The sequence below is a fragment of the Haliaeetus albicilla genome, chromosome 13 (genome assembly GCF_947461875.1).
Source record: "Haliaeetus albicilla chromosome 13, bHalAlb1.1, whole genome shotgun sequence".
NCBI classification, from domain to species: domain Eukaryota; kingdom Metazoa; phylum Chordata; class Aves; order Accipitriformes; family Accipitridae; genus Haliaeetus; species Haliaeetus albicilla.
The window spans coordinates 15,528,028-15,552,510 of record NC_091495.1 but is presented as its reverse complement, the minus strand read 5'-3'; the positions used below and the strand labels follow the sequence as shown (position 1 = coordinate 15,552,510).

Below are 24,483 nucleotides of genomic sequence, written 5' to 3'. Positions count from 1 at the left end.
ACATCATGAAACATTCCAATCAGCAGATTCATTATCAGATTTATTATTGATAAACAAGTTTATTCATATTGCAGGAGTGGGGCAAATCCCAGTAAACACACAATAACTAACAGAACTTACACTTTTCCCAGGCTCCTCATAGTAGAAAGAAGAGCAAGGTGAGCAACTTACCCAGCACTCTTAAAGTATGTTACAATATTATAATCACATCTGTTGAACCCCACTTCTATTCCCTCTTCTTGAACAAAAAAATATCCAAACACAGAGTCATAATAAAGCCAGGTACAGATACTGAGGCTAGATTTTAGAAGAAATGAAGTGATATTTTGCACCCTCCATCAGTATGTTTAGGAGTAAAACAAAATATGCAAGAAAACAAGTCTGAAAGTCAGCCTAAATATCACTATAAAAAGATTCAGTGCTTAAGGCATTGCTGAAACTGGGCAGATAAGGTACAGAAGATCCATTCTACTTAGAATTTTGAATGAGCAAAAAGATGATCTAATAGCACTCATTACATACTCACATGATATAAATATACCAGTCAGTTGTATTTTCCAGAGTCCTACAAAAAAAGAAATAAATATCAATGAAGGCCAACTGGAACAAGTAGCTAAAAAAACAATGTTAAAGAGGAAACAAAAAGCAGAAAGTGTGAAAGAAAGAAAAGATATCTATCTGGTTTGAGGATCTTCCATAATTAGCATGTCCAGTGTGACACAGTGTTATCTCTGTTTGCCTGTGAAGTATTTATAGACTTTGATAGGTTTTTTGCAGTTGTGTTGAACAATTTTGAATGTTACCACAATCCAAATACAAGTAGCTATTACAATAACAAAACATTGTGAATCATTCTGTAATTATCTTCTACCCTGCTAATAGTAAGTGTGTTAATCATTTAAATGGTTTGCTACATTTCCATGCTTTATGCAGCTTTAAAAATGTTCCCATCACCCTGGCAAGGTACACTGCTGAGTTTATGTCATGTCAGTCACTATATGGTTAAATACTACCTTGAAAACCTATCAAAAAATGACTGTAAAGTGAGTAGGTCAATCACAATTGGTCATGGAAAGGCAGGAAATATGTTAAGGCAATAGAATATAGTTTCGCTGTAACATTTAGGTAGAGAAGCATATAAAAGACTGTGTCATAGTATCTAAAACATTACAAAACTGTCTCAGCTGTAACAGCAGGCTGCAGGGCAATATTTATTGCTAATTCTAACTGTTGTTATTATGGGTATCCAACTTTGGTATTTTTATTCCTTAGAACCACTCCCCCAAATGAGTTAAATTACAAATTTCTGTTCTTATATAATAATTTCACCTTACCACTATTATTATGATGTCAGTCCTCATTCTTGGTCACTTCTTCAGTTTATAGGTAGTTGTGGGCAAATTAGTCCTCACCTATTACAAGTGTTTTCCCTATTCATTTGAAAAAGTACATTGAAATAGATTCAGTTTCTACTGTAGTGACATTAGGAGAATACTTTCATTTCAGTTCCTGCTACATTCTATGCCATATTTTGTTCAATTTTTATTTCTCAGTGGCGCACTTAGCGATGTTGCTCTGAAGCCTCACTCACAAAAGAAAAAAGAGGTTTTAACTTCAGGAGACCTAGCAGAACACTACAATAATCTGTAAAATTAGAGAGCAACATCCACAAAAGGAAAAGGTAGAGTTGATAAAGGAGAAAAAAAAGCAGAAACCCCAAACCAGAACAGGATACAAACCGATCTATTCTGCCAACAGTGCAAGGAAAGTGAATAAAGGAGAAATTGGAAAAAAAAATTGCCTCACTTATCACAGGATGGTTGACATTGGAAGGCAGCTCTGGAGACCATCTAGTCCAACCTCCTGATAAAAGCACAGTCAATGAGAGCAGGTTGCTTGGGATTTTGTTCAGTGGAGTTTTGAATAACTGCAGGGATAGAGACTGCGCAATCTCACTGGGCAACTTGTTCCAGTGTTTGATCATACATGTTGTAAAAATCCTTTTTTCTTTCATTTTTGTTAAAGGAATCTCCTGTGTTTCAATTTGTGCCCATTGTCTCCTGTCCTTTCAATGGATGCCACTAAGAAGAGGTAGTCTCTGTCTTCTTTACCCCCCTTTTTGGGCATTTGCACGCATTGATGAGATTCCCACCATGAGCCTTCTCTTCTCCTCCTCTCCAGGCTCAGCAGTCCCACCTCTCTCAGCCTCTCCTCACATGTCAGATGTGCCAGTCCTCTAATCATCCTCATCTCCCTTCGCTGGATTATCTATAGAGATTTCTTACTCAAATACACATTGTTTATGCATATTACCTGTATTTATAAATATAGTACATATATTTTAAAAAATACCACACACCCTCTTTAAGGGGAATGCTCTAGGGAATGCTAGAATTAGATATGCTTGCATAACATTAATTCAGCCCATGTGGTATACTATTATGATTTTTAACCTGTTTTGGGAGGGAGGGGCCATGATCCATCATCCATTCAGTCAACAAATGGGCAAGCCATACAAGTTTGTTTCCTCTTCACTGTTCAGTTTGTGGCTCAAGGCCTTATTTTAACATTTATAGTCAAACCCTGGTCTGAAAAAAGGCAATTCGTTTTCACAGACTTTCCAGTGTAACTTCTCACTAGTGTAAGCAGCTGTGCCACAAATGTTCACAGTACCGCTGTGAGGCAAAGCAGCATCTCTGCTCCCATTTTACAGATAGCCTCTGGCCTGAAATTTCAGAGAACTTCGCATTTAATTGCACTTTAAATGCCCCCACTGACTTTGGTTGCAGTTGTCAGTGCTCAGCACATTTGAAAATCCAGACTTCTACGGCTGCAGACTGGCTTGTCCAACACAATTAGCTTAATCATAAAGCACAAGGTTTTTATCTAGTGAGATAACAGTTTGGAACAAGGGAAAATCCTATTCAGTAGAATCTTTATGGTTACAGCTCTCCCGAATAACTGTCCTTTCCACACTTCTTCATTTCTTAACCACTGTATGAGATATACAGCATGGGGTAATGAAATACGAAATGCATGCATTTTACCATGCAAATGTCTCACTTGAAATGTGAGATCTTCAGTTTGAAAATAAACATGGTTCAGGGCTCAGCTGTGGAAGTGTATTTGCTGCTCCATCAGCCAGGTCCCACTATCCTTGCTCGGTCAGCTCTTTTGCACAGCGTTAGCCTGATCCTACACTTTCCCTGTGACAAGTTTCTAGAAGTAAGTGTGAAAAGGCAGATCACTTTCCACTACCCACAGGAAATGAAATGACCCTTCTGTTGTCGGTTGGGTGATACATGAGCTGTATCCCCTGCAGAAGCCAAAGCTAGTACAGGCTTGTTCTCATTAAACAAAGCTAAATATTGGAAGCACATTTAAACTGCAATGTAGGAGTTGCATAGGCTCCAGCTGAACTTCCAGAATTACTTCTGTTGGCTTTAAGCTATTCAGCCTTAAGGCTGAGATGTTGGGTGATGCCATTACAGGCTTTACCTCTAATTCATAAAAAGGGAAGGGGAGGGCGTGGCTAAAGTAGCCATAAACTACACTTGCTTCTTCCCAGTCTTGAGGCACCTCAGGCTTTTAATGGCCTCATGTAACAGCTCTAGAGAGTAGTTTGCATTATGGTAGCCTTCACCCAGCTGCCCGCTATTCAGAAAGTCCCCAGTCTATTGCACTGCCTCTGCCACATGCTTTGCACCCCCCTGCCTCCGCTGTGCCATGTAAACTGCATATCTCTGGCCACATTTAGCTGCAGCATGTTTGTCCAGCCTCACCTCCTGAAGAGCAGTTCAGGGGGCAGAAATCCACCCCATGAGGCTCAGGACCTGTTGTTTGAGAGACTGCGTCTTTCCTCGCTGTCACAGCTGAAATCCAGACCAAAGTAATGCTTCCAACAAACCCTTTCAGAAACGGGACGAGAGGAAGGGGAAGGTAGCTTTCATATTGCTCCATGGACGGCCTGCCTCAGGCAGAATCTCTCTGACTTCCCAGGCACATGGCCAAAGCTGTCTCCGTCCTCATCCATGCTTCACTCAAGTTATACCCAGGGATGGTATATTAATAGGTCGCCCTTCTGTGTACATTTAATTTCTGAGGCTGACAACCCGAACATGATATAAGCACTGACAGACATTGTAATTGTATAAACTTGGGGGGAGGGGGAAATAAATAATCATAACAAAACCAATTGTCAAGAATAATAAGATTTTCCTTTTAGTGTAATAATAGCATCATTAATCATTAAAGAAGAAAAAATAACAATGAATCATCGAGGCTAAAAGTAAATGAGCCCGGAGACTGCAATTCCTTCTTATATAGGAGTGCCCTCTGCAGTCTAGTTCCTGGGGAGTGATGCTGTGCCAGCTAACGCAATGCTTGTGCCAGAGGAAATCGAGAATAACTTGGTCAAAGCCAGTGCAGTAAGTCGGGATGTAGAGCCATAATGAACACCTGGAGTATGGGATTCGCAGTACTAACACACCATTCCCTAGACTAAATGCTAACCCTTTTTCTTTGATGGGCAAGCTGAAAGATGTGCACACACTTTGGTGGCGGTTTTTCAGATGTATATGTTGCAGCTAAAAAGTAACAACTTTTACGGTTGCTGCTTAGACATGGGGCACTTTGTGTTTTAAAGCTTAGCAGAAACTGTAAAGCAATCTTCAGGAATGTTCTTCAAAGGGGACACTGTCTGTGTCCTTTCAAGATTTTAAGCTCTAAAGCTGGTCACATGCTGCCATAATATTTTAATGTCATTCCTAGCTGGCAGGTAGCAACTTGCTTTTCATCAGTGCCTTATGTAAGTAAGTAACCCAAGCATTAAGATGTGACCTCATTTCTAAACAACACACATGTTTCTCCATCAACTGCAAACTTTACAGGAGCATCATTTCTGCTTTTATGATGCTTCACAAAAATGACTATTTTTAATTAAAAAAAAGTGTGCAAAAGAATATTTAATTTGGGAGGGAAAAACCGCTAAGCCTCTAAAAGTTTATACCGCCTCCAATTACTTTTCATGCTTGACTATGTGGCAGGGAATACTTCATTATACCAGGTCACCAACTTTGACATCTCTAACCTCACAATAATAGTCCTTTTTGTAATGTACCAAAATTGAAAATCAGTTTAGTTTATGTTCTCACTAGGTTCATGGCTCCAGTGCCTAATATATTGCTGACTTGTATGCCAGCATTACTCCCTAGTGAGGAATATTAAATAGCCACAGCATACATTAGAAGGGGTGAAAAGGTCCAGCTCAAGTCTGCTGTATAGTTCACATTCGTTAGTGCTTTAAAAACTCAGTAAGTTGCATAATGTTTCCACTTATCCATGAAATTGTGGTATGATTCATATCATAGGCATCTTTAAATGATTTGTAGTCCACTATTTAAGTATGTATTCCACATAAATAAATACTTCCTGGGTTTGTATACGTGACTTGTGCTAGTCAGTATCATAAAAGAAGCACAATAGTGCCTGACCTTTTTTACTATGGCAAGAAGTTCATACATCTAATGAAAAACCCCCAAACAGCCAACAGGAATGGCGTAACACAAAGCACCTCTGTTGGGAAAAGGCATTTTTGGAGCTTATCGAAATGTGAATGCTATTTCCCTCCATCAAAAACTTCTGTTCCTTCAGCTCCCAGTATTCTCTGTGCCTTCTAAAAAGTTCATGGACTGTGTCGTTAAAGTTAATGTTAGTATGTAGGATACAGTGTTTGACTGCTGCTAGCTGGCTTGCTCCTTGATGCTGCTTGTTCCTTAGCTCTATCTGTGAAACAAATTGGATTAGAGCCCTGTCTCTCCATTGGACTTACTTTATCAGTGAGCATAGTGAGCATACCTACCTTCAGTAGTACTTTCTGGAAGCTGAAGGATGACAGTTGTTCGGAAAAAAATCTGTTATTTCCCCCACTATGATACATCTCCAGTGTGCGGTAAGTGATTTGCAAGAAAACTGAGGATGCTAAGTTGACAAGAATAAAAGATGCATCAGACCCAACAATAGATGGGCTCAGGCAACAGTCTTCTAAAATAAATAATCTGGCCTGTAGCTTTGGACTGTTCCTGAGGAGCCCTTTGGGAATGACTTATTCTTCCAGTCACATCTTTGGGAGTGACGAAATTTCACTGAACTACCATCAGTCTCCTCTCAGGATTTTAACTGACTTTCTGGAGAGAAGCATGTCATTAACACTCCTTGTTGCATATTTGTGCAATCATAGCCACTGCTGGCAGATCTGTGCATGCACCTAGCCTGCAACTATAGAATAGGTAATAAGGTGTTAAGTGCAGTGAAGCATGAACACCATCTCTTTTATAAAGAAGTACAAGACACAGAATACAAGTCCGCTATCAGGTTCTTGCAAAACAAGATTCAGATTCACCGTCTCGGTGTGTTTGTGATGGATGTTACTGTCATAGCACGGGGGTCTGTGAATTCTCCATGTAGGGCCTACAGCACCACTGCTGTGATGGCATCTGTGGCACAAGCCACGTGCTCCACGTTGCAGTGTTCTGCGCAACAGCCAGTGTCGATCCTCTGAAGGCTGCCTATAGGCAGACTGAAGGGCCTACACGGTGCGTTTTTGTCTTCCGCGGAGCACAGGCGGGGCAGTTCAAGGCAAGGCTTGTGCCTCGTGGTGCTCCCACTCCCGCCAGCCAAGCTCCCGTTGAGGTCTGTTGCTCTCTCTGCACGAGCAGGTGAAGGAAGGTCTGTGCTGGGTCTGTGCTGGGCGGGAGCTGCCCGGGACGTCTGACCACCTGCAGAGTGAGGAGACAGCTCAAGAAGGGGATGAAGGAAAGCACCCTGCCTTCACACCCAGGACCCCACCTTCCAGCCCCAAATCCTTGCGGATTCCTTACCCAGAAGGCATGACAGCAGTAGTTTCATCGTGCTTTAGGTATCCATGCACTCTAAGATTCATGTGGTATGTTTCATCCCTACTGTGGGTGTGATTAGTTCTTTCAAAGTCATTGGGACTCTTAGCATAAGTGAAAACGCTAACTGTCAAATCATGACCTTTTAATTAACAGTATGTTGTTAGAAGCTTGGCAAAGGAATTACGGAGTGAAATTGTACGAGCTGATTTATGTGAATCAGATGAGACAATGATCATAACAGACTGTTGGCCATAATGTTTATGAATCTCTAGGAGTCCCAACTAAATAAGAGAATAAGATCTTTAGTTCTAAATTTCTCTCATATGTTTTGAAAAAACCCTATGCTTAAAGAAAAGGTACTTTCTTCAAAAAAACCCCTTTGCATTCTGTGGTTTTTTCTTTGCACAATAAAGTTTCTTCTTGTTTTCCCTTAACTGTTTTGTTTCCAAAAGGTGGAAAGTAAAGCAACGGAGAATCCACATACATCATTATTTTGTTTTATCATAATGATGGTAGACATTTTCAGCTTCTCTCAAAAACAATAAAATATTTGTTGGAGCTTATCATTTATATGAAAAACAGTGTTCTTTCACTTAAACAGCCATCCTAATTTGTCATATTGACATTCATATGGATATTTGTATTGATATAAACTGCATTATGTTCTTGAGTTTTGATTCCAGGGTAAATCTACTGTTTCTTTTTACTGTCTACTCTTTCTTTTCCACCTTTTTTTTTTTGGATCTGTTTTCCCTTTCTGCTGTACTCCATGCCAGACCACCTAAAGGACGTACAAGCCATTAACATGCACGTGGGTCTCAACTGTGCAAAACAAGTTCCCTGTTATGTAGACAGACTCTTCAGCTCAAATGTCCAAACTAAATCTCCTCTGTAGGCAAATCCTGAAGTTCTGGAGCATGTTCCTCATGCAGTGTCCTGCACAGATGACCTTGTTCACTACAGCTAGGCCCAGCTGCGCTTCCCTCACAGTCTGATTGCCTCACATCTTCTGGGCTGATCGCATGCAGCTCTGGCCTCACCTCTTTCATGGGAAAGTATGTTAACTCTTCCCACGGAAAAAATTGCCACTCGGTCCAAGTATCCTGACCCAATTCTGACTTCCCTATGTATCTGTTGGAATAATTTCATTGAAAACTATTATTTTCTTGGTCAGCAAGGTGAGGATATGGTCCTCTTTCTCCCGTTCTTCACCTCCAAAAACTTACAGATAATACACACGAAGAGTCACAGACAAGACAGAAGAAACAATGGACTGACTCTACATGGGCACAGCAGTTGCCTATAAATGACACTTACACTGGTTCAGGATATATGACATGGCAGGCAGAAATGTTCAGATAAAACTATAAACAAACAATCAAAGTCATTAGTGCAACTTGAGAACCAGCTAGAGAGTACTTGGACATAAATCACTTTGTGTGAGCAGAAACACAAAGGAAATACTGCTGAAATGTTGGCTGGCAGCCATCTTAAAAAAGGTCAGATTTTTTTTTTTTAGGTGAACCATATGTAACAACATGACACTTCTGGCTAACATCTTTTTTCTCCCCTGAAGATCGCAATATTTTCAGTCAACACTGTGGTTTTTCTGCACATTAGAATGTGTATTTATGAGATAGATAACAGCTCAAATCCTCATTACTCTCCATAATTTCACCATTATAGCTGCCTTACGTGACTTTCCCAGCCACAACATTACACTAATGTGCCAGTAAAGGAGTCCCCTATCACGATGAAGCCCACTGAGCATTTTTGTAAGGATCTTTTGGGGAGCAGAAGCAGTATCATTCAACAAAACATGTAACTTTGCAGAGCTTTACAAACATCACAGTTGTGTTTTCTTCTGTTGGTCTCAGGCGCAGCACAGGGTTTTGTAAAGGAGCAGCCTAGGTCATTCACCATGGTGGTCACACAGGATGCTCCAGGGAAAGAAAAGGGCAAGCAGGGGCTGGCAGGGGGAGAAGAGGGCAGTGTCTGGGTCATCACGGCATTGGGGCATCAGACCTAAACTGTCTGCATTATAAGGCAATTAGAAATGCTGTTCCTGTAGCTGCAAGGATACTTTTCTGTGATTAGCACCTTTTTTTCTGCTTCCTCCTACTTCAAAGGAAGAGAGAGGCAGAGCTACCCCCTCTCATCCATCCACGCTTCTCTGGGTGTTAGTCCCTGCGCAGGCAGGGACCCCTACACAGAGCAAGAGCACCCCAGAGGGCTATCCCCACCAAGGCAGAGAGGCAGGCAGCTGGCTATCAGCCTACTTTGGAGAAGACGATGTGCCCCAGCACCCTTTTTAGTGCAGGATGGCAAAGCTTCCCACAGCTTTCAGCTGTGCCTAATACACACAGCCCAGCTCTGTGACTCGTTTGCAGAAGGTGGGATTTTTGCTTTTATGCGTTTCTGTAATACACTCAGTACCCTGCAGCAGAATGATGCAAGGTCCAAAAAAGGGCAGCCTTCATGCATTTGTTAAAATTAACGCTAAACTGCAAAAAAAGTCCCCTTTCTAAGGATGTGGGTATTCTTGACATTTCTTTAAAGCAAACTGCAATACACACTGAACAACGATCAGAGTCCTGCTGAGGCTTCAGTAACTTAATTATGCTTTATTCTCTTTCTAACCCACCCACATACATGTTTTACCAATTTAAACTTTTTATAGATCCTCCTAAAGTCTTTTCTGCTGTGCTTTGCTCTTAGCATCACACTTGTTTTGTTTTTCTTGCTTCAGCCTTTGCTCAAGTACAGAGTGCCTTCCTATACCTGTGCAAGACAGTTTCCATACCTCAGTGTAAAGCAGAGCTAAAAGGAGTAAGGAAGAGAAACAAATGGACTTTACCTTGTGCTACACCTCTCTCTGGCTCTCCTGTGTAAAATAAGTGACACCGATTCAGGAGCTTTCGTCCTTGCATGCCAATAAACTACTGGGAGTAGACATAAAAGACACTAATGGAATCATACACTAACAAAACCTAAAGCACTTATAACCTAAGTAACTTGTCACAAAGCAAAAATTGTCAAAAAGCACTAATTGTACAGTTAGGTCCAGGCGTACTCTGCTGCAACAGTAAAGAGGGGATCTTGCTTACAGATCAAGGCTATATCCTCTGTGTTGGATTAAGTAATTAAATACATGTATTTATATATATATATAATATACAAGCATATTTAAAATTACTTTTATATAAAGTCATACCAACTTACCTTTCAAATCAGGAATAATTAGAACCATTTTTGAGCTCTATTATTTTCAGCTGTGAGACAACAGCTGATTCCAATGGGCTCTGTATCACTGAGACCCTGTGCAGTGTTTTGCAAGACAAAGTTCAGATTCATGCAAAGCTAATACACCCATTCATCTTTGACAGCTTCTTTCCCAGCTAAAATTCTTTTTTTGCATTTGAGTAGTATATCAAATCCTTCATCATCTCAAAAGTATACTCCTTAGCAAAACACTGCATTTCAGGACTAACAGTAAAACTTGAAATCCTAGAAAGAAAAAGAAAATGCTGGACTTTCTCAGTTGATAATTGCCACCTTCTTATATAAGATTCTTGTGCTGAGTTGAGCTGATTATAAAATCAAAAGGAACAGGTTTCCTAGAAAAATGGAAATTCTATCTTAAAGAAAGATGCTTTTCAGATCTAAAATACAAGAGTTGAATTCTATTTTCAAACGGAAATCATAAACTAATGAGATTTACATAGGAAAGAGCAGTGTGCAAAATGTGTGAAGTTTTTCTGTTAAGGCAAATTATTTCTGGCAGTTGCACTGCTTGAGATAAGGGGCAATGGAGACATGAGCAAATACCCTGGCATCACTTGGTGTGAGCTTGGAGCTCTGCCTAGCAACATTTCTAAAATGAATCAAAGCTCATCTGGCATCCTGCTTAATCTTTGGCTAATGCATACATTGGGGCTCGGGCTTCTCCTATGTATTATGATGTTACAAGCACACTAATGACTGTTTCACTTCAGTGTGGCATATATGGTGGAGAATATTTGGGAAAGTATACTCACAGACAGGGCAATGAACATGAGCATCACCCTATGACTTTCAGTGAAGCTATTTATGTTGGTCCTAATCGTGCAATAAGAGATCAGAATTTGTTAATGGCTTGGGCACAATAAATAAAGCCCACTCCACAGATGTGCACCTGAGAGAGTACACAGCATTCTACAAATTCATTTTAGTTAGTTTACTGTGCATTAAACTGAAGAAGAATACAGTAGGTTCTGTCAGAGGTGAGTGTTGAATGGAAGATGTGTTTGTCTGTTTCTGATGATGCGTAGGGTTATAGATTTCTGAACTCCACCCGGGACCAGACTGGGACGCGAGGAAGTCAAGCCCCAGAATTAGCTGTATGATACTGGACGGAATATTTTGCTCACATACAGGGCAGATTGTTTTAGAAAATGCCATTAGTTTATTCTCTACAAAACAGGAAAGACTTGCTTTGGACAACTGAAGGAAGCAGCAATTGCCCTTTTTATTCTTTCTTCTCCCTGAGGGGATATAAGGCAATGAGTCAACTTTGATTCTCCCCTCAGTCCCACTGTCAGAGAGGCTGCCAAGTATATATTGGGTTCCCAAGGGCAAAAGGACTTCAAGCAGATATTTGTGATACTTATCCCTGGGGCTAGTGCTGAAAATTAAAGACACATGATGTTCAAACCCAAAACAACAATCATAGATTTCCAAAGACAACCAGCTGCTTCACTGGGAACTGCCAGAGCAAACAATTAGGAATTCAGTAAGGCTATTCACATGGCCTGCTTTCTCGTTGGATGGTTTGGTATTCTCTGCCATGAGGGGAGAAAACTTTGATATTTCAGAAAGATGATAAGAGTGATTATTCATCACTAGCTTTGTCCACCTGGGGAGGTAAGGGTATATATCTCTGTTTTGAAAGAAAAAATAGCTAAGCTTCCTCAGTCAGCAAGGCAGTTCATGAAGTACACGTTTCGTACGTACTGAACATGAATTAGATTCTGAGCAATTATCAGTGAAGGACAGCTGTTTGGGAAGTTAACCATCACTATCAAAACTGAGAGGAATTGACGTGATACGCCTTTTTCAAATGGTTTTCTAAATGAAAGTGAGAGGGTTGGACACATGTCAAGTTGCCAGATTCAGTGTCTTCCTGCTAAGCTTCATGTAGGTCTGGATACCACTTTGCTGATGTGGTTCAATTGCAATGAAAAGCCACAGTCTAGTATGCATAACTCCATCTCTGTAGTCAAATTAACAGAGAGGCAGACTGTGGAGTCAGCTGTGCTAAGGAGAATCACTCTGGATTTACCTGGGTAAGACTGAGAATTGAACCTGTTCCATAAAGTAATCCATCTATGCAAGCATGTGAAGGAACTCCAAAATTGACATTACCGAACTTCCCAAAAGTGTAGCATTTCTGTGTACCACCTTGCCAGCTTCAGATGCACTTGCAAAAATAGTGTGCTTTTGCCAGTGCATATCACTTCTCATACTTTGGCTAGGTAATTGATGATTATGGACTAAAGCCTACAAAATTGAAATAGGCCTAGAGTTCAACAAATGCACAGTTCTTCATGTATGTCAATATCTTGGCAGAAACTGCTACAGAAGCAAGAGCAAAACTAGTTGTTGGGCAGAGCTCTAAAGTCCCATAAAAAGTGTTGCTGGAGTAGTACCATGCAGGCTGAAAAAGATGAAGATTTTTAAAATGCAGTACTTAACAAGGTTAAGAACAAGAGAACTGTGTGTCAGCTACATATCAGATGCTCAAATTCATATCAGCTACTTTGCCTATGGATGGCAAAGCGTTAGGACGTGAACCTTATCTGAGCCATGTCTAACTCTTGACCTAGACAGTGACCAGATCTTTGAGAGGTCATGACTTTCTACACAATTTCTAAACTTCCTGGTTCTAGCTGGGTTGAATGGTCTTGGAAAAAAAATCCTTTCTGAAAAGCTGTTAAATGCTCCTTGCTATTTCACTGAGTGCTATCTTATCACCTGAGAAGGCATATGAAGGTGAGTATTCCACCTCCGGTTTCACAAATTAGTCTAGTTCATGGAAGTGAAAATCCTAGATCATATCTTACGAGAATATTACCACAGAGGCCTAAATAAAAATAAACAAGAAGAGTGCATGCCGCCAGAGGTTTAGCAAAAACAATTTTTTTTTTCAATTTCTAGCCATTCAAATATCATTGGTTTGAAAAATCATCTGAGAAGTGAGTATAATGGTATTTGCACTCCTTCAACAGAGATGAAATACAAATCAAATAAGCCAAGGGAGGGAAAGAGACCAAAAATATAAAGGACTACAAAAAAAGGGAAATTATTGTATGTGTATCTATCTATCACTAATCTATAATTTTATAGATATAGCTAGATGAAAAAAAGATTAAAAGATAACAAGGAGAAAAATATATTAGTGTTAAAGGTAAGAACAGATGTTGTTGAGTGGCTGATCTTCACAGCTTTTCCTGAAGACCCAGATCACTGTAAGTGATCTCACATGAACTGCTCACAAACGAAACTGCAACTTATCCCCTGTTCAGTGCATATTTGAACCAGGCTTTTACTGAGGCAGTTCTGATTTCTGATCAGAATTACTTCCCCCCCCCCCCCCTTCTGCTAATAACATTTTGCATACTGCTGAATAGTTCTATGGAGAATACGGGTTTTAAATTACTAAGGGCAGGGGAATTAACAGTTCAGCTGAACTACATAGATGTTTCAAAACCAAAAGCTCTTCACAGAGATAAGTGAGAAGATATTTCTTAGGTTAGTATCTCCTTCAAGATATTATTTCTTGAGTTGACTTTTCTTAAATAGAATCAGTTTGTTAGTCTTAGAAACTCAACATAGGACCAAACAGGCCATCTTTTCTTTTCTGGAGTAGTACCTTCTGAGCAAGGGTGGAAAAATATGTAGTATTTTGTAAGGGATCTTTCCTGAATAGTGCAGAAAGAGTTGCTGCATTTGTGAGCAGGCAGAGAATGATGGTTTCCAGTGATGCTTTCAAAAGCATTAAATTCACTCTAAGAAAACTTCTGAAACTTGGACTACTCCTGTGAACATGAGATACACATGCCTCAAAAACATAAAACCAAAGAACCCAATGAAAATAAAAAACATAAAACCAATAATAAAAAGCCATTCAGTTGGAGGTATACTGTAACTAGGATCTGTTTCTACAAAATGAAAACCAGCTTTGCACTCTTTCTTTGCATGCATAGGCTGCTGAAGCATGCATTTTGGTTGCCTCTCTCTGAATGCACTGCATTCTGGCAATACGGCAAGAAGCCAATAAGATAAAACATACCATGAGATCATATTTTATAAATTAGAACTTTCCCAAAGAGTACTAGTGACATAATAGATCTAGAAATTAGTAAAATATATCAGCAGGTTTCATCTTTAAAAGCTCAGTTTATCTTTATACCTGTTTACTGTCATCTAATGTTATATGAAATTCATAAAAGTTGTGAGTGCAACAGTTAAAACAGCACTAAGAACTGGACTGGATAACCAGTTTAGGGACCTGGATGATTAAAGCATTAGATCTGAATGCAAATATAAAATGAAAAAATTCTGCTGGGATTATACAACTGTAAATCTGGAACAACCCTTCTGAGGCCCCTGGAACTTCTGAGATGTTATAGGAATATAGCAGAGCTCAAAATCTGTCTGAAATCACTGTAATGCTATCATTCATTCCTAAACTACATAAGAATATATGTATTCACAGGCAGAGGAATGGCAAAATTAGATACAGAAATTCATAAAAAGAGTAAATTCCTTAACAGCAAAAGAAAAGAAAACACAAAGATATTCAGGCTTGAATAGTCTGGAGTTATGAACTGTAACAACTAACCAATTTTCCATTTTCTTTCAAATGTTCCACACACCTAAGCCTACAAGCAGGTTGTGCTCTTAAATTATCTCCGGATGTAATACTCACAGAAAGACACAGGCTGTAAACAATGAAACATAATTAAATTGGTTTGAAAAATGCCTGTCCAAGTACCTATGATTAAATTATTTCATCTTTAGTTTGGGGCAGCAAGTTTCCCAGGATTGTAAGTACCTACATTATAGCATGGATCAAAGTGTTGGCCATGTAAAATGAGAAACAGGCCAGTGCAAAACTGACAGAGTTAATCCATGGTATACACTTTTCCATCATAGTAAATGCTGTTTCTGTGCAATGAGCCATCAGTAATCCCAATTCTTTTTCCTGTAAGCAATACAGCTCTAGTTAGATCAATTTGTCCTTTCAGGGTTACCGTACTTTAATTTGTTTTGTACTTCAGACTTCATCTACAAGCTGCAGTTTAACAGATTTTATGAAGATGCAACTATGTTAGAAGAAAAATATTGTTATTTGTTCGTAGTGGAGTTCTTGAGCCATAAAGCTTTAATGCCCTGTTGGCTATATGCATTAAACTTCTCAGTTTCTGTACTGCTTCAGAGCATCGCTATGACATTTTAAAGTCACCATGAATAAGCATTCCTTTGTGGCTAATGATTTTTTTTAAATTATTATTACTGTCACTGCAGAGCTCCAAATACATGATAATGAAGTAATAAAAATAATTATTGCAATGTCTATCAATAGCACACTGATAACTTATACCTGTAACTCCTGTGCAAACAGCTTGTGAAGCAAAAAAAATACTTCATGTAGCTTTAACTTGACACACACTACCTGTATAAGCCTGAGCACAACCTCACAAAGCTCACTTTAAAAATTACAGTAGTCTGTGAGATACTGCACCTGAATTACCTGTTGCTTTCATAGCTTGGCAACCATTTGGTGGGACCACTTGCACAAGCTCCTGCTGATTCTTAGGCTTACTAACAAGACCTGCTCTTCTGGATGCGAGAGACTGTCGTGCTTAACATATCATTAAAAGTTTGCGATTTCACATCAATCTTTGACAACATACAAGTGCTAAGTGTGCTTAATTCTGTGTGTATTAGTACAGGACATGGGGAACCCAAGATAACAGGAGTAATTTTTCAGTGTAAGTAGGCTGTTAGGTGACATTCACCTGCATGGGTCCTAACTTGGCATATGGAAAGGGCTATGTGTAAAACAGGGACTGCGAGCTAGATTTCACCATACCTTTCATTATTAGTCAGACTTCTCTTTCTCTCCCTATTTATATGAATTGTACACAGTAAACTTGTTTTCTTCAAAGAAAAATCAAGGATCTTCCTCAATTAGCCACCTCCTCTCAAATCAATTCAATGTTTTAATAAGCTGGCAAGCAATACAAAACTATTAACAACATCCTAAAGAAGAAAAGCATATTGCTTGCCATCCCTCAGTGAGCTGGAGCCCATTTTGATAACCTGGTTAGCTTCCAGCTTTGCAAGCTACCGAAATATTTTTGGCTCTGGACTGTAATCAGACAAAATGAACAAGAGGCAAAACAATTATAGCAGTTTTGTTTCTAGAATTTAAATCCTGCCAGCTCCTTCAGTTTTGCAAACCGACACCTTTTCAGACTTCTTTGTGATAAAACCTCTTTGCTGTGTTTACAGTGCCAGCAGAATGGCAAATTCCCACTACAAGAGAAGCAATGGATAAGGCTTACTTCCCTGCTCCTGCAGCAAACTGCCCACCTAGCCTGTGAGCCTCCTCTGTAGTTTTGCCTTTGGCTTTGTAGTTTGATCTTTACTGCAGTCTAAATGCTCACTAAAGATGGAGAATTTTCTCTTGAAACTGGTCAAGCTATTCTCATTTCTCCACTGGTTGTGCAGAAAAAAATATTCTGGGCTTTGTACAAAAGCTCAGTAGCTCTTTTAAAAGGACTTCCTCTCTTTTTGGGGTCATTTGCTTTAAATATATGGAGCAGTAGTGGGGAAGCAACTGAAGGAGACAGAAGAAAACAGTTTGAAATGAATTAAGGCCTACAGCGTAATGAAAAAAAACACCAAATCACATTAGAGATGGTTTTTTGGACATGGCTTCTGTTCTCTCCTTCTCCAGCCAGGATTCATTGTTCCGACAGCCGCCCAGCTGCCACTGACACGGGCTGTCTGCTCCAGTGGTGTTCTCCCAGAGGAGGTGCCCAGTGCCCCTAGACCAGCTTGCAGAAAAGGCTCAAACTCTGTGAGAATCTGAGCATTTTTGCAAAGGTCTGAGGATCCTCACAGACTGTGTGAAGCCAGAGTCTCCTCTCCTGCAACAGCAATGGATTCTGATGTTGCTCTGAGCAGGGAAGGATCAAAAGTATTAATATAGGCTACCTCAGGAAGAAGGAAACTAGACTGAGAAGATGCCAGTCCCTCTTAAATTTTTCAGTTAGATTGGATGTATTGGAATATTCATAGGACACAGGACCATTTTTTGCAGACACTATATATTGAAAGTGCTGTCTTGCTGAAGCTTCAAGAACGTGAGGGTAGGTACTTAAAAACACAACACGCAAATGTGAAAGCAAGTGAATCAAACCTAAAACAAGAAAGAGAAGAAGTAGCGCGACTTTCTTTGAATCTGGTCAAAGCTGTAGGTTGCTTTACTGTTATCTGAGTAGGATCAGATATTGTTGGCATAGTAATATGCAAAAATCATGTTATTATACACACACACAAAGTTTTACCAGCTAGTACTTTGCAATACTACAAATCACCATTTCCCCTCCAAGATCTTTTCTAAATAGTGAGTATTCTAAAAGAGGAGCACAAGGGAATTTTATACCAGATGAGGAAATAAAGAGGATTCATGCAAATGTTAATTCCCATGTTAAAGGGAGGGCGCAGCAGAGATACTGCAGTTTATTCAAGCTGAAACTTTGCTTCAGTCCTGTGTGACCTTTCTTGGGGAATTCACTGTACGATTTTTTATTTTACAGAAATAAATCCAATTTAAAGTGTCCTGAGATATGCAGAAGTGGAGCAAACAAAACTTCTGACTTGAAAAGGTCAGAAATGAAAATCTCTCAACCAGTGCTATTAACTAACAAAGTTAGAGCTGCTTTCCCATTCTTTTATCTCTAATAAACTACTGGAAGACCAGGTAAGAGAGCTATGATGAGGCATTTGGAAAAGCTACTTACAAACAACAGCAAAACCCAAAGGTAGGTGTGATCTTGTGGACGAGGGCTCCCTCTGTGCAAAGATATTCCCTATCACAGGACAGGAACTGTGTGCCACAGTGAAAGATGCCAGCAGCAGGAGGAAGCACATAAAACAAATTAGCCCTCTCCCCTTTCCACCAGTAAATCCATCTGGTAACAGCTGTTACCTATCCAGTTTATACAATCTCTTCTCCAAAATCTTTGATGTCCAGAAGACTAGAAAATCTAATGGTGTCTTGGGAAAGATAATAATAGAAATATTGAGAGAGTAATAAAAACCACAAACAGTTCTCTTATTGCAATACTTGCTGAGAAAGAAAGTTCTCCAGATCTAGTTAGTTAGCAAACTCTTTCATAAACCAGCCATGAATGGATAAAATTTACTATTCATCGCTATGGAAATAAAATTAAAAAAAGAACTTGCTTCATTCAGCAATCTTGAGAACAATGATATATTTTTCATCTGCTTTGCTAAGAACAACTAGAAAATGAGAGCATTGAGGCTTCCTGCGAATATCTTCAGCTTACACAGCCAGGGCATAGTTTAGTCCATTAGCCCAAGGGCCTGGTTCTCCATTACATCAGCTCTAATGGAATGACTCTTGTGCAATGAAGATGATAATGAATCAAATAAATAGGTTGCAATATCTCTGGTTCTACTATAGGACCAAACCGGCTGGACACACCGTACGCGGGGAGGTCGGTGGTAAGGCACTGAATGTGGAGCAGCTTGCCTGCTGTCTGCCATGCCATGGCTTCCCAGGTGGAGAGGTGGCCTCCAGAGAGAGGCACACTGAACCCAACCCCATGCTGGGAATGATGTTAACTCCTCTCTTTGGCACTGACGGAAGGGCTTGAGATGTGCTACCTGTGACATATGCCCTACGGTAGTTAAATGAGGAATGAGAGTCCTCTTCTGTCCCTTTTGCCCAGACAAAAAGTGGCAGCATTACGCAAACAGGCACCGCTCGGTGCACGTGAGCAGGCTGCAGTGCATCGCCGCTCACTCACGTTGGGTGCATCAGGCTTCCCGGTGCCGGGGTCAGGCAGGGCTTGGCCAGCTGCATGGGAAACAAACAGCAGCTCCTTCTGGAAAACAGAGGGAGGGGGCCCAGTCTCCACGCACCTCTTGTAACAAGGTTGTAAGATTTAGGTTAGGAATGCCAACACGCTTTTCCTATGTGGATCCTGCAGGCACACCTGTGGTACCTAGCAGAGACTGCAAAACTTTGCACGGAGTGGACCGCTCTCGCTGCTGTAAAATAGGAATAGCACTCATACCAAATCTGATATGCAAAGTAAGAGAGAGAATCTGAATTTTAAAGCTCTCCCTGTATCACCATCCCATTCACCTATAGTTCCTGTGCACGCCAATCTCCCCAGACCGGCACCTCGGTTACGCATCAGATAATACCCCCCGGGAGCTATTTTTTTTCAGTTTGGAGAAATATCCAGTGCAAAATCTCATTGGCTTATTTTTCTTTTAAATCACTACAAAATGTCTCTGTTTTTGAGGGGGAGGAAGGTAGAAGGGGTGTGCAGGCTAGAGCATTTTAAATTTTAAGGGAAAGAACCCCTCCAAAGTACAAAATCTTTCAAAGACAGACTTATGTGGTTTGTGAAACTTGTGTGCGACTGCTCTTTAAAACTTGTACCACACTCTGCCTCCTTCACCCTCTGACACATAGCAAGAAAACTGGATTCAAAATGAGATTGCACCATGGTGAATTCATTCCTTGAATTGCATCGTACGTTTCAGCAACACACAGCGTGGGAACACGTCGATTAGCTCTTGCTTTGAAGAAATTGGATTTGCAAAGGTCAGCAGTGGCTCGGCCCATTTCTCAGCAGATCTTTGGCTTGCTTTTTATCCCGGGACTAGCAGGGAGGAGGTCAGAGAGGGATGACAAAAAGAAAGAGCTTTTTGAAGTGAGCCCAAAGAATCTGACCATGCTGGCAGCAGTGTGGAGGCTTCTTTTGCTCAGAGCTAATAAATAGGTAGATTTTAAACCAAATTTATGGCAATAACTTTCTGGGTTTACTTTAAGTATTAAACAATTCATTATTTTGCTATAAACTTAGAAATGCTTTCCAGTGTAATTTTCAGTCCGGCGAGAGCTGCCTGAAGCTAATCCACAGAAAGAGCCCGCTCACCCTCCCCCATCCATCCCTCTTTTTGTGCAAAAGGGAGCAGCCAGCCTGGAAAAAAGGTGGAAGGAGGCAAAGCTCAGCCCCCAGTGGCGGTACGAAACCCAGGGATTTTGTGCTCTGTATTTCTCCTTTGAAACACATCTCCCAGTTGTTTAGCTTGTTCCCATGCCAGCATACTGAGACAGAGGTAGCTTCATTACCCTTTTGAGCCGGAAAACTCACAAAATATTTTGGCCATCCTCCACACCTTATTAACATAAACTGGAGTTTCCTCCCACTGCTGGCAGGGCAGGGTGCTGGGAACATGTGATCAAGGCATTTCAGCGGCTGTCGCCAAGGTTCGCTTTGGGCCCGTGGTGAAGGATTGCTCCTGGATCCTGAACAAGGGGTTGCTGTGGACACTTACACCGGAAAGCCACAAAAGAGGGAAGGAGGTGGGGGAAAAAGAAATGAGGGCAGGTTAGAAAGGAATCCAAGAATACCAGCCAGCCTGAGTTCCTTCACCTGTAAATATCAAACATCTCTTGCAGAAATATAGTATGCACAGACAGAAATGTGTCTCCCAGAAAACTGGGAATAATGGACTTTTTTGCTCCGTTAGTGTATTTTTTCAGCAGGTTCCCCTCATATGCCTTGATTTCTCCAGCTTTAAAGCCTCTTGAAGGCTTGTGGTGCGGGGAGAGAGTCGAGAGAATAGCTCCAGCTGCTGTCGCAGGTCTCTGAGCTGTAAAAATTTGCTTTTCCCTGGCTCTTCCAACAAGTAACATTTCAGCATTCTGGCATAAAATATCATTTAAAAAGTATCCAAGTCATAGAAGGCCAAATCCTGATGACCTGTAGGTTCCTGTTAAGTAGCCAGTACCAATCCAGGTGGATTTTCCCTGTCATTAACTGAACAAAAGCTGAATGCCAGCCTTTGCCCTGACTAATTTATTCGACCCAGAGAATTCCCTTTGGAGTCTGTCCCAGGGACTCCCAGAGGTCTGGCTGTTGCAGAATGTGCCAGCAGGAATACTGCAGATCTTGGGAAACCTGCTGGAGGGGAGCATTTACAGCATATGTAAAAGAGGTGTAGGGCAGAGTGTTTCAGGCAGACAAAGAAGACGAAAAGAGAGTGGCTATCGTCAAAATGACAGATGAGTGGTGTTCCTGTGACCTAACAGGAAGTAATAAATGCTAGTTTTAGGCTTTTAATGGGGAAATGGGTTTTTCACCTACTGCTTCATAACTGCATAAGGCTTCCACCAATATCTAATCATCTCCATGAATGAATGAGTCTATGGAGGGCTTGTAACAACTCTGCCAAGGAGATGGTGCCAGCTCCCCTCGCAAGTGTTATGCTACCACAGATCCAGGCATACCCTGGAGTCTCTCTTTACATCACATACGGCAACATTTTAGCTGAGCCTTCACTTTCCTGTTACAGATTTGGAGGCAAGTAGGGGATCTGAGTAAGGTTCCCCGGCTAAGGGGATCTCACTCCAGAAATAGCACTTTGTGCTAAATACGAGATCCCGTCTCAAGGTTTGGTTAGAGAATCCTTTCTAGGAATATATTTTTTAATTCAGTTGTTTCCCACAGAATTTGACCTGTAGGAAATTGTCATTTATGGACACACACGTCATATGCAAATTTTGCATATGTGTATGTGCAGGTAAACATGTATCTAACATGCTTAGGCATAAGGAAGTGTATCTGGATTACCTGTGCACAGCTGTTCTCGCTTAGCCATCAAATCCCAGAACTAGCTTCTTTTTTATATTTAGCATCCTCTTGTCTCTCTGTTTGCATTTTTAACAGATTCTTTCATGTTTGATATTTTTATCAACACTTACTTCAGCTTTCTTCAGTGGAGAAAGGTGTCCTTACTGCACCTTTCACATATGAATAAGCTTCATAACTGAAAACACAAAGTGCTGGGTTTAGCTTTCTTTTTTCAAAAACAAAACAAAGAAAGTCAGAAGGTTAAACAACTACAGTTGAGGCTACCCTTGCTGAGCTTCAATAAAAAAAAAAAGATTCGTCTGAACGCACTTTTTTTTATTAAAAAAAGAATGCACATAAATTACAGATGCTGACTGTGTAGTCATTCTTTTTATGAGGTGTTTCCCTACACCCATATATGATTTCCACATATAAATTCCCTGTTGGTCTGAAAACTGCTCACATGGAACTGGTGTTTTTCTTAATAAATTGTCCACAGAATCTGTATTTCATCTCAGACGTAAAAAGTTCATTAGGGAAAAAAAGCATCCCAGTGTCTTGGTGGAAAGCAATACCAGACACTATCCAAGCTAAAAAAAGATCTGCCTGCTGACTGTGTAGCATTTTTTTCCCTGCTTTTCTACTTAATTATTTTCCATAATTTAATAAAATCCAATATAACATAGCATACTATAATGGTGCCTGCAGTAACAACCATCTAGTCCAAAGCAGAAAAAAGCAATTCTGTTTTGTTGAGGATTTCAGCATGTTAAATTTTGTTTTCTTTAAAATTCTCTTGGAGAGGGAATAGGCACCTAGCTCTGAAACAGTCTGTATCCGAGCACAGAAACCCCGAAGTTCTCTGCTCTGAAAGAGCTTGTTTGATGGGATGCCCTCAAACCATGCAGCGTGGAAGCTGGGAACTGCTCCAGATCTGCTTACCAGGGACTTCTCACCAGGGAAAATCACTGGAACTAGAATCAGATGTTCCATATGGGATGCTCAGTTGTAAAACTGAGAAAGTATTAAAAATATGAAATTGTGAAAAAATTTCCCCAGAGCACACATGAAAATGAAAATCCACATTCATCTTTACCTCTGTTACTCCATGTAGAAAAGAGGCAATGCTGAACTAAACTGGATGGCCACATATCAAGGGTCATCTGCTGCTCTTACTGTCAAAGTGCAGCTGTCTCCTGAAGACACAGTGAGTTCAGCAGAGACCGAGTGAAGAATGTGCTCCTAAGAGATTCCTTCTTCTAGAGAAAGCCGCTTGGTTTGACAAACTGTTGGATGTGCCTCAGAATGTGACAGACGGGGGACATTTTTAGCAACACTTCACTGAACTAGTGTAGCGGAGTGTGGTCCCCAAAAGTGCAGTTGCTTTCATTCCCATAATTTACTTTCATCTGTCTTTTTCAAAACCTTCCCTAATTAAGCTTAATTGCCGTGCAGTCACACATTAGTGCAACATTCTGTCCACTTATGGACTACTCATAAAATGTTACATAGCATTAACCCTGGAAAGTGGTAGATTGCCTGTTTTGTTCTGTTTTCTAATGTGCATAAGTGCCTATAATGCATAGTGATGGCTTTCTGGAACTGATACTTGACTCTGATTATCATGAAAAGATTCTTAGTTTATATCAGAAAGTTAGAGAGGTCAGAAGGTTGTTTGTGTTTTGGGAAAAACAAGAATTTATGATGATTTGGAAACTAGTATCTTTGGTGCAGAACTCAGACACGGGGATTCCCAGCTCTTTGTAGTATTTAACTCCTTCTTAGGACAGTTATGGGCCAGACCATAACAACTTGGATACCCTCAGCTTTTGTGAGTTAACTTAAGTTAACTTAAGTTACTTAAGTATCACTTAAGTCTCAGTGACTTAGACTCACAATAACCAGTGATCTGATGACCTAATGAAACCCATGAAAACTATCTTTAAAGCTGGACAAAGGTCTAGTCTGGAGGACGCCTCTAAATAGTTCGTAGGAGCTGATCCACAACAGTATTAGAAATAGTAAAACAAAACAACAGCAACTCAGAATTGCAGGGAAGCACACTGAAACAGTCTTTTAAGCAGATGATTCTCTAAAACTACAGTTTATCTGAGTGCAGTAGCTCTCATACCTTTGAAGTCAAGAAGTCCCCTGAATTTCTAGGATGTTCAAGCAAAAGCAGCAAGTACCAGGTACCTCAGAAGAAAGCTGCTCCCAATATGCTTCCAGACAGAAGTGCTCAGTCAAGCTGGGTGGGCTGAAACTTCACACTACCAGAGGGACAATGACCAAAAAGACAAGCAGAAAGTAGTGTTAGACAAGAAAATCAGAACTTTCATTCATATCATATTTTATAGCATGGAGATATAACGTGAGGGAACTCCAGTCTCACTCACTTTGGTGAGAGTCAGAGTTCACACAACATGACTAAAAATTTCATTTACCATTTGCACTGGCTAGTCTTTCCTATGGTTTCTGAGCACTGTGAGACAATGCCAATATTCTTGCCATTGCTAGAAATAATTTTCTTAGTCTAGAAATGACAAAGAGAAAGGAAAGAAAAAAATTTAGGTCCAGGTTAATATTTCTAAATTATTAATAAGTGATTACGTTTCATCTAGCCCTTTCCAAAGCTT

At 40.4% G+C, this 24,483-nt stretch overlaps 1 long non-coding RNA gene across 1 annotated transcript in view; it reads right to left on the bottom strand.

Moving 5' to 3' along the window:
* LOC138688589 (uncharacterized) overlaps positions 1-24,483 on the bottom strand; it is a 181,266-nt gene that overhangs the window by 4,811 nt on the left and 151,972 nt on the right. Inside the window, exons 8-14 of the long non-coding RNA XR_011327464.1 lie at positions 24,292-24,380; positions 23,979-24,110; positions 13,807-22,861; positions 9,754-9,838; positions 8,742-8,865; positions 3,064-6,776; positions 527-565 (exon numbers count right to left, since the gene is read on the bottom strand). This is a non-coding gene — a long non-coding RNA (uncharacterized lncRNA). The remainder of the gene's footprint in view (positions 1-526; positions 566-3,063; positions 6,777-8,741; positions 8,866-9,753; positions 9,839-13,806; positions 22,862-23,978; positions 24,111-24,291; positions 24,381-24,483) is intronic.